The sequence below is a fragment of the Schistocerca cancellata genome, chromosome 10 (genome assembly GCF_023864275.1).
Source record: "Schistocerca cancellata isolate TAMUIC-IGC-003103 chromosome 10, iqSchCanc2.1, whole genome shotgun sequence".
NCBI lineage: Eukaryota > Metazoa > Arthropoda > Insecta > Orthoptera > Acrididae > Schistocerca > Schistocerca cancellata.
The window spans coordinates 58271200-58280506 of NC_064635.1; positions in this window are offsets into that span (position 1 = coordinate 58271200).

The window sequence follows — 9307 nt, forward strand, 5'->3', positions numbered from 1 at the left end:
ACATTACAACACAGTGACAAATATTGTGTTTTAAGTGTAATCAAAAAGGTCATTATGCTCGATACTGTGAGAATAGGTCCTTAATACGAAAGAAATATGGGGTACAGGGAAAGTAAGTGGAGGCGCAATGAGGCAGTCGCATTGCGACCTATCTGGCAAGATATTTAAGGTAGACTGCACTAACAGAAATGAGTGTATCACGGTAAGATGTGAAAAGGGCGTATGGAATCCAATGAGGCTTTTGATAGATAGTGGGGCACAACTAAGTTTATTGAAAAAGAACAGTATACGGGGATCAGAAAAGTGCGATCCTACTCAGAGTATTAGAATTAAAGGTATTAGTAATGTTGTTGTTAAAACAGAAGGCACCCTAGAAATTGAGTTACAGGTTGAAGACGGAATTGTAAGACACCAATTCCATGTAATAGGGGCAGAAGTGAATCTGCCATTAGATGGACTTTTAGGCAGAGATTTTCTTGCAAAGTATAAGGCAGTTATAGATTATGGTACAAGAGATGTTATGATTTGTGGAAAACGATTTAAGTTGTAATCGGCGCAAAAGTCACGTGGAGTAGTTGTCGTTAAGAGAGCGTTAGGAAGCACTACTAGAAACGTGAAGAGTTCTGCAGGTACTAGCGAGATAGAGACACTGCGAAATGTTTATCCGTTTACGGTCGGAACCGTGAAACGAGGTCACAATATGTCGAAGGAAGGAGTGAGTACTTCGACAGCGGTAGGAGCCACATATGAGGAAAATGTTAGAAAGAAGTCTGGCGGTAAGAGCCGCACGTAAGAAAAATGTTAGTAAGAGGTTGATGAGTCCCACTAAGGAACAGTGTAATCGTTGCTGCCCAGAAGGAGATGATTTTGCAAAGGCAAGAAATGAAAATCGCAATGATTCAGTTTCGAGAAAAGCCAAGTTAGTAAAGGTAGAACCTGACAAAAGATCTAAATGCAGATATGCAGAGGTGTTGCAGAACACAGATTCGAAAGTCGATCTGGCTGCAGTTGAAGCTGCAGAATTAGAAAACTGTTATGATAGTAAGTCTACCATGAGACGTGAAGGAAGTGCAGTGAAACAAACGTGTACGTTAATTGATGGCCCCAGAGAAGAAAAGACTGTAAAAGTATGAGTAAGTTTATTGGAGGTATCGGAAGTGATCATTCTAGGACAAGAATTACAGGCAGGTAGAATTGTACCCAATGCATTAGTTGCTGTAAGTGAAGGTAAGTGTATAATAAGTGTCTTAAATACCAATGAAAAGAAAGTTGAGTTGGACAATCCTGTATTGTTAGCCAAGGAGCTACCTGTGGTTAAAGAAGCGACAGTAAGACAAGTACAAAAAGTACATTCAGATAGGAAATCCAGAGCCAGTAAATTGAAAGAAGTACTGTGTGTCAATCACTTAAATAGTGAAGATAAGAAAGCTATAATAGAAATATGTCTAGCTTACAATGATGTGTTCTAATTGCCAGGAGATAAGTTAACCTATACAGAGGCTGTTAAACATGAAATTCCACTAATTCCAGAAGCCAAGGGAAAGGTAGTTAACGTAAGGCCTTATCGAATACCACAGGCACAGAAAGAAGTATTGCAGGCTGAAATTAATAAAATGTTCAAGATGACATTGTAGTACCCAGTAATAGTGCCTGGTGTTCACCTTTAATATTAGTTCCCAAAAAGATGGACACCAGTGGAAAGCAAAAATGGCGTGTAGTAGCGGACTACAGATGATTAAATGAATTGATGGTTAATAATGTATACCCCTTGCCAAGGATAGATGAAATTTTAGACGGACTGGGTAAGGCAAAGTAATTTTCCACTCTGTGTCTTGCCAAGGCCTATTATCAAGTGTTATTAGATGATTGAGATCAAGAAAAGACAGCTTTTAGCACTCCCTATGGACATTATGAGTGTAAAAGGATGCCTATAGGATTGAACACGGCTCCAAATACTTTTCAAAAGTTAATGAATACGGTCTTAATGGGACTTCAAGGTGAGAAGGTATTCATTTATTTGGACAATGTGATAATTTTTGGTTTTTCATTAGAAGAACATAATCTCAGGCTAGAAGAGGTTTTTGAGAGACTCAGACAGTATAATTTAAAATTGCAGGCAGACAAATGTTACGTTTCTAAGACATGTACTTACAGCTGATGGATTGAAGCCAGAACCCTGTTAAACAGTGTGCATCAGTATCCACAGCCAACGAACACAACTCAGTTGAAGGCATTCCTTGGGTTAAGTGGCTATTATCAGCGAGTTTTGATAATTATAGTAAGATAGCTAAGCTGTTGTACGAATTGTTGAAAAAGGGAACTATCTATAAGTGGGAATATGAGCAAGAAGAGGTTGTAACACCATAGCTATAATGCTGTACTGATTTATTTTGCTTTTGTTTCATTTAATGTTACATTGCTGTGCTTCTGTAAATGTGTTTGTTTGAATCGATAACATAAAATTGTATACTCCTTTCTTTGTACAAACTTTGATGTCATGGTTTGATTCTACGCAAATTAGTGTATCTGTCATTTAAATTTATTGTCCCATTTGGAGGGAACAAAACTTACATTATATAATTGTAATTTCTGTGTGAATAATTTTTTGTAGAAATGTCAATATGTGCAAACGTTCTGTCTTATTTAATGTACTTATTTGCTGTTATGTAAACTGCTGACCTTCACTTAGGGTTCTTAGTTAGTTTGTATGTAAATGATGTAGTGGTTCCCCTCGGGAACGGAACTGTGTAGCGCGCGCAAATTGTGGTTGGCCTACGTAGAAAAGGTGGAACTGATAGTCAGTCGGGTACGAGCTACGAGTCGGGGGCAAGCTACGAGTCGGGGACAAGCTACGAGTCGGGGACGAGCTACGAGTCGGGGACTGCCATGTAACAGATGCATATTGTGATGGTTCCGAGAGAGGCTTTTCCTGCCGCTTTCCAATGCCTCGGAATAATGGATAAATAGCTGGAAATATTCTGGGATTGGCATCAATCATCGCCACCAAGAAATGACAGAGTCCAGCAATTCTACCTGCAATTCCACCTAACAACATGCAGTTGCCACCACATTGCGCAATCATTACATCGGAATACTACAATGATGTACAGTGAAGGATCAGCTTAATGGATGTGTTAGTGTGCTCAAATATAAGGTAATTTATATCTGAATTTATGTACCTACCCTGATTTTTCTCCTCATCATAACACCTCTCAGGTTCCTCTCCGTTTGAGCTAAAGTGATATCCGAGTGTCCTTACTAAAAGAACATTAAAGCCCAATATTTTGCTCATTAATGCCTCTTCAACATAGTAAAAAGAAAGTTAAAGTTAAGATGGCAAGAGAGTGAGTTAAAGTAAATGTTGTTTGCTGAAAATATTCCTATTAAAACTGCTTATTAAAGTGCTGTTGCTAACTTCAAAATTAAAAGTTCTTAAGACAGGCTTATAAAGTAAATGATCACATTGTTGTCTGTAGTAAATTCTAAAAGGTGAGAGTTTCTTGCAATTTTGTCAACATTGTGTTTCGCTGTAGTAAAAGTGAGAAAGCTGCAGTTGTGAAACATTATATACTCATGTTTGCTAAGTGTTTGTCTCTCTTGTGTATTAGAAGTGCATATTAATAGTAATGTTATAAAGATTATTCACTTTGTGTAAGCCCTGAAAGTGATAGTGTGTTTCGGTATCTGTTATAATTTTGCAAATTGTTTCTGCTGCTCTGTTAGTTTCAATCTTACCGTAAACATATGTATGTGTCAGAGTTCACTGCACTCGCGTGTGACAAAGTATAGGTTGTGTTTATCCATTAAAGTTACTAATAACTATTTTCTTGAACGAGAATGTTAATCATTCTCTTGCCTAGTTAGGCTGGCGACCGTTTTCTTTATACGTTAAATAGTGCAGATAGGCAAAAATTTTGTTTGTTACTGTTCAAATATTTATGTAATTCTGACTTTCATTTCCGATAAGCCACCTCCGTTAGGAACAACACGGTCAACCTAGCAAAATTCCTCTCAGAGGGTAACACTGTTCTGTTGCTTTATACCATTATTAATCCAACAAAATAATTCTGTTTTGTAAATTGCCTCCAGTTTTGAGGTTATGGTATAACAGTAGCAGGTAGGAGTGTTATAAGGTGTTTCGACAGCTGAAAGAAAAACTGTTGAATCCTCCTATTTTACAATACCCTGATTTTAGTAAGGACTTTATTGTCACCACAGACACAAGTCAGACCTCGCTTGGAGCAGTCTTATCGCAAGGTAAGTTAGGAAGTGATTTACCTATTGCATATGCGTCGAGAGCTTTGAATAAAGAGGAGAAAAATTATAGTACAATCAAAAGGGAAATGTTAGCCAGATGTTGGGCAGTCAAACATTTTCGACCATATTTGTTTGGACGTAGGTTCACTGTGTGTATGGATCATAAACCACTATTGTGGATAAGTAGTGTATCAGATCCTTCATCGTGGTTGTTAAAATTTAGGCTCAAACTCAAAGAGCATGACTATCAGATTGTATACAAAAATAGCAAAAGAAATCTGGTAGCAGATGCGCTATCACGAATACAAAACACTGAGACAACAAATCAGAATGTAGAAACGAATGTAAATGAACAGGAAGTAAATGATAGCGTCAAGTCAGGAGAAGCCAAAGACGAAATTAAAGCCCAAGAGCAATTAAAAAGTCTAACCCCATAAGAGAAATTGAAAATTCTTAAGCAGTACCATGACTCACCAATTGGGGGACATCAAGGAATTGGTAGGACGAATGAAAGAATTAAACGATATTGTACGTGGGATGGTATGAAAGCAGATATTGATCAATATATTCGCAAGTGCAAAAGCTACCGAAGAAAGACGTTAACACAAAGTGGAGATGCCTATGGAAATAACATTGACCCCAGAACATGTATTTGAGCGTTGTGATGTTGACATAGTTGGCCCACTCACACTAACTGATCAAGGCTTAAGTACATACTTACGTTCCAAGATGCATGAACAAAATTTCTAGTAGCGGAGCCAATTCAGCAACAAGACGCAGAAACAGTTGCTAGAGTATTGGTAGAGAAAATTATTTTAAGATGTGGCATAGCGTCGATATTATTAAGTGACATGGAAAGCAATTATATGAGTGAAACAATGCTGAGAGTGTGTGGATTATTACATATAGAAAAGATCCACACTACTAGTTACCATCTGCAAGCTAATGGAGCATTAGAGAGAACACATTGGACTTTGACAGAGACCCTGAGACACTATATAAATAAAAATCAAATGAATTGGGACACTTGGGTTCCATATGCAGTGTTTGTATTTAACACTACTCCGCATAGTGCCATAGCTTATACCCCACATGAGCTGTTCTTTGGAAGAATATGCAATGTTCCAGGTGTATCACAGAAAAGGCCCGCAGATGTAATTTACAATTATGGTGATTATGTTATTGAACTGAAGAAAGATTACGAAATATGCATCAGAGCGCACGAGAATTAAAGGCACAAACAAAGGTTAAAAATAAAGAGTACTGTGACAAAGCACAAAATCCACGGAAGTTTGAGATAGGAGACAAGGTGCTTCTATTTGACGAAAGTGTATGAAGAGGTTGCTTGAAGAAGTTAGATAGTCAATGGCATGGTGAGGCCCATATCTTGTAACTGAAGTAAAAGGTCCTAATGTATTAATTCGGTTAAGAGGGAACAAGTACTTAAAAGATATAGATTGAAAAAGTTCTTTTAAATTGCAGGAAAATGGCAACGCTCATGAAGATAGGATTGGTCATCCTAATTACAGGATTTGCATCTGTAAGGTTACCAAATTCCAGTCGTCCCCAGGTTTATATTATGACAACAAAGGTACGGTCAGTTTATATAGCGTTACCTGGAGAATTGTAAGCTACTTTAATCTGGCAGAGTTAAAACAAAAATTTGAGTCCACTGAAACCTTAGCAGCAAGGGCAGTAGAGTTTTGCCAACAAAAACTCTTACCATTGAATATGAGCACGATAGAGTGCAATAGTGCAAAACAGGCACTATAATGGCAAGTACGCAAGATAACAAACTCACAAGGTCTAATAGGGCAATTAGCATGGATACAGGATTAGAAAACGTGGAATTTTAAACTGTTGGTGAAATGAGGAAAGTGCTTTTTGAAACACTAGATGAAGATGACACATCTTATTTCAAAAGCAAGATCAACCTGCTTGATGGAGAACAGAAGGAATTACTTAGGTTGTCAAAAGAACAGGTAACTATCGTTAAGGCAACGTTACATTGTTTCAACCATACTGTAAACTCAATAGCGAGAAATGAAAAGATAATTACACAAGGGATATTGAAACCAAATCAGCAGGTATTGCAGTATGAGAATTCAACAGATCGAGAATTAAGAAAAATTGCTATTTCTGTGACACTAAATGAGCAACTTATACAGTTGATATCAATATTCAACAAACTAGATGAGGGTATGATTTATTGATAACAGCTATTGTCACTGCTTAGAAGGGAATATTGGAATCACTCTTAATAAACCCTATACAAGTTGTAAAATATCTTGAACTAACAGAAGATAAGATTAAAGATAAGCAATTCCCAGTAGCTCTAACTGAAGACATAGGGTACCAGTTAATGAAGTTGATTGATTTAGATGTATTTGTTGCTGGTAATATATTGAGTTACGTACTAAACATTCTATTAGTCGATAACAGTGTGTTTCACTTATACAAGCTCTCTCCATTACCAGTCGAGGTTGATAGAAATAAACTGTTGTTTACGTATATAGCACCACAGAAGGAATTTTTATTAACGCGCAATGCTAAAAGATTAAGCAATGAACAGTTGCTTTGTAAAATGATTAAACCTGATCATAGTACAGGGCTATTACAAATGATTGAAGCGATTTCATAAATTCACTGTAGCTCCATTCATTGACATATCGTCACGACACACTACAGATACGTAGAAAAACTCATAAAGTTTTGTTCGGCTGAAGCTGCACTTCAGGTTTCTGCCGCCAGAGTGCAGTGAGACAAAATGGCGACAGGAGCTGAGAAAGTGTATGTCGTGCTTGAAATGAACTCACATCAGTCAGTCATAACAGTGCAACGACACTTCAGGATGAAGTTCAACAAAGATCCACCAACTGCTAACTCCATTTGGCCATGGTATGCGCAGTTTAAAGCTTTTGGATGCCTCTGTAAGGGGAAAACAACGGGTCGCCCTGCAGTGAGCGAAGAAACGGTTAAATGCGTGCGGGCAAGTTTCACGCGTAGCCCGCGGAAGTCGACGAATAAAGCAAGCAGAGAGCTAAACATACCACAGCCGACGGTTTGGAAAAACTTACGGAAAAGGCTAAAGCAGAAGCCATACCGTTTACAATTGCTACAGGCCCTGACACCCGATGACAAAGTCAAACGCTTTGAATTTTCGGCGCGGTTGCAACAGCTCATGGAAAAGAATGCGTTCAGTGCGAAACTTGTTTTCAGTGATGAAGCAATATTTTTTCTTAATGGTGAAGTGAACAGACTCAATGTGCGAATCTGGGCGGTAGAGAATCGTCACGCATTCACGCAGCAAATTCGCAATTCACCAAACGTTAACGTGTTTTGTGCAATCTCATGGTTTAAAGTTTATGGCCCCTTTTTCTTCTGCGAAAAAAACTTTACAGGAGACGTGTGCCTGAACATGCTGGAAAATTGGCTCATGCCACAACTGGAGACTGACAGCGCCGACTTCATCTTTCAACAGTATGGTGCTCCACCGCACTTCCATCATGATGTTTGGCATTTCTTAAACAGGAGATTGGAAAACCAATGGATCGGTCGTGGTGGAGATCATGATCAGCAATTCATGTCATGGCCTCCACGCTCTCCTGACGTAATCCCATGCAATTTCTTTCTGTGGGGTTATGTGAAAGATTCAGTGTTTAAACCTCCTCTACCAAGAAACGTGCCAGAAGTGTGAGCTCGCATCAACGATGCTTTCGAACTCATTGATGGGGACATGCTGCGCCGAGTGTGGGAGGAACTTGATTATCAGCTTGATGTCTGCCGAATCACTAAAGGGGCACATATCGAACATTTGTGAATGCCTAAAAAAACTTTTTGAGTTTTTGTTTGTGTGTGCATAGCATTGTGAAAATATCTCAAATAATAAAGTTATTGTAGAGCTGTGAAACCGCTTCAATCATTTGTAATAACCCTGTATATGTAAACAGACCTTTGTCTTGCTTTCCACTTATGATCATGAAGTTTGTGAAGCTAGAATGCCTCAACTGATAACTAAAATTCCTGCTGATTGTATTCAAAAGTACGTGATACTGAACGAAAGTGTATGGACACAAATTGGAGGAAATGATTGGCTTTTTTGTAGCACCTAAGGACAAGGGATTCACAATATTATGTAATGAGCAAACGATGTCAGACATAATTACACGAGGAACCGATAAACTGAAATTTTTTAGCAAGTGTAAAGGTTATGGAGCTCAGATATTAATCCAATCTGAACATATTATTCGATCAAATGTACCTATTAATGATATTGTGCCAAATTTAAATATTAATATATACTGCTGTATGGTAAATGATGAAAAACATAACATACCAGACTTACCTTACTTATTACACCAGTTGTTAGACAGCGGCAGGACATAAATTGGAAGAATTGGAAAATGAGACGTATCAACAAAGAAACGCTTTTAAAGTTGTATACAGTTGATAGTATACCTACCTGGAGTTACTTTGGTACAAGATAGTCATGTTAATTGTGGTATTGTGTATCTGTAGATTTTGTCGTTGTTGTCGAAGTTGTTTCAAATTCCTGTTCAAGAGTATGGAGGATGATTGTTGTAGTAAAATATGTGTAAGAAATAAAATTGTGAACCAATATGTAGACAGAGAGATTGTTTGATATCAGCATAGTGGTAATACTAATACAGATGAGGAAAGAATTATGCTCGAACCAGTATCGAGTAAATACACTGAAGGACCTAGTGATATAGTTTTATGGGAATGCAGTCATGTTCCAGAGGAATGTATTGATGTAGAGCAAAGAAAACCTTTAATATATTTATCTAAGACAAACAAACATTAATGAAATTATGTATATTGTATATTATTGTAAACGTGTTATCAAATTGTATATTATCTAAGAGCCTTAAAATGAGTATGAAATGTATTGTTCATTTGTGGAAACAAAGGTTGAAATAATTGTATAAGTCAGTTGCAAACAAAGAAAACTGTATTGCTGTATGGAAGATTTATAAAAATGCGTTTTCAAATTGTATATTATCTAAGAGCCTTAAAATGAGTATGAAAT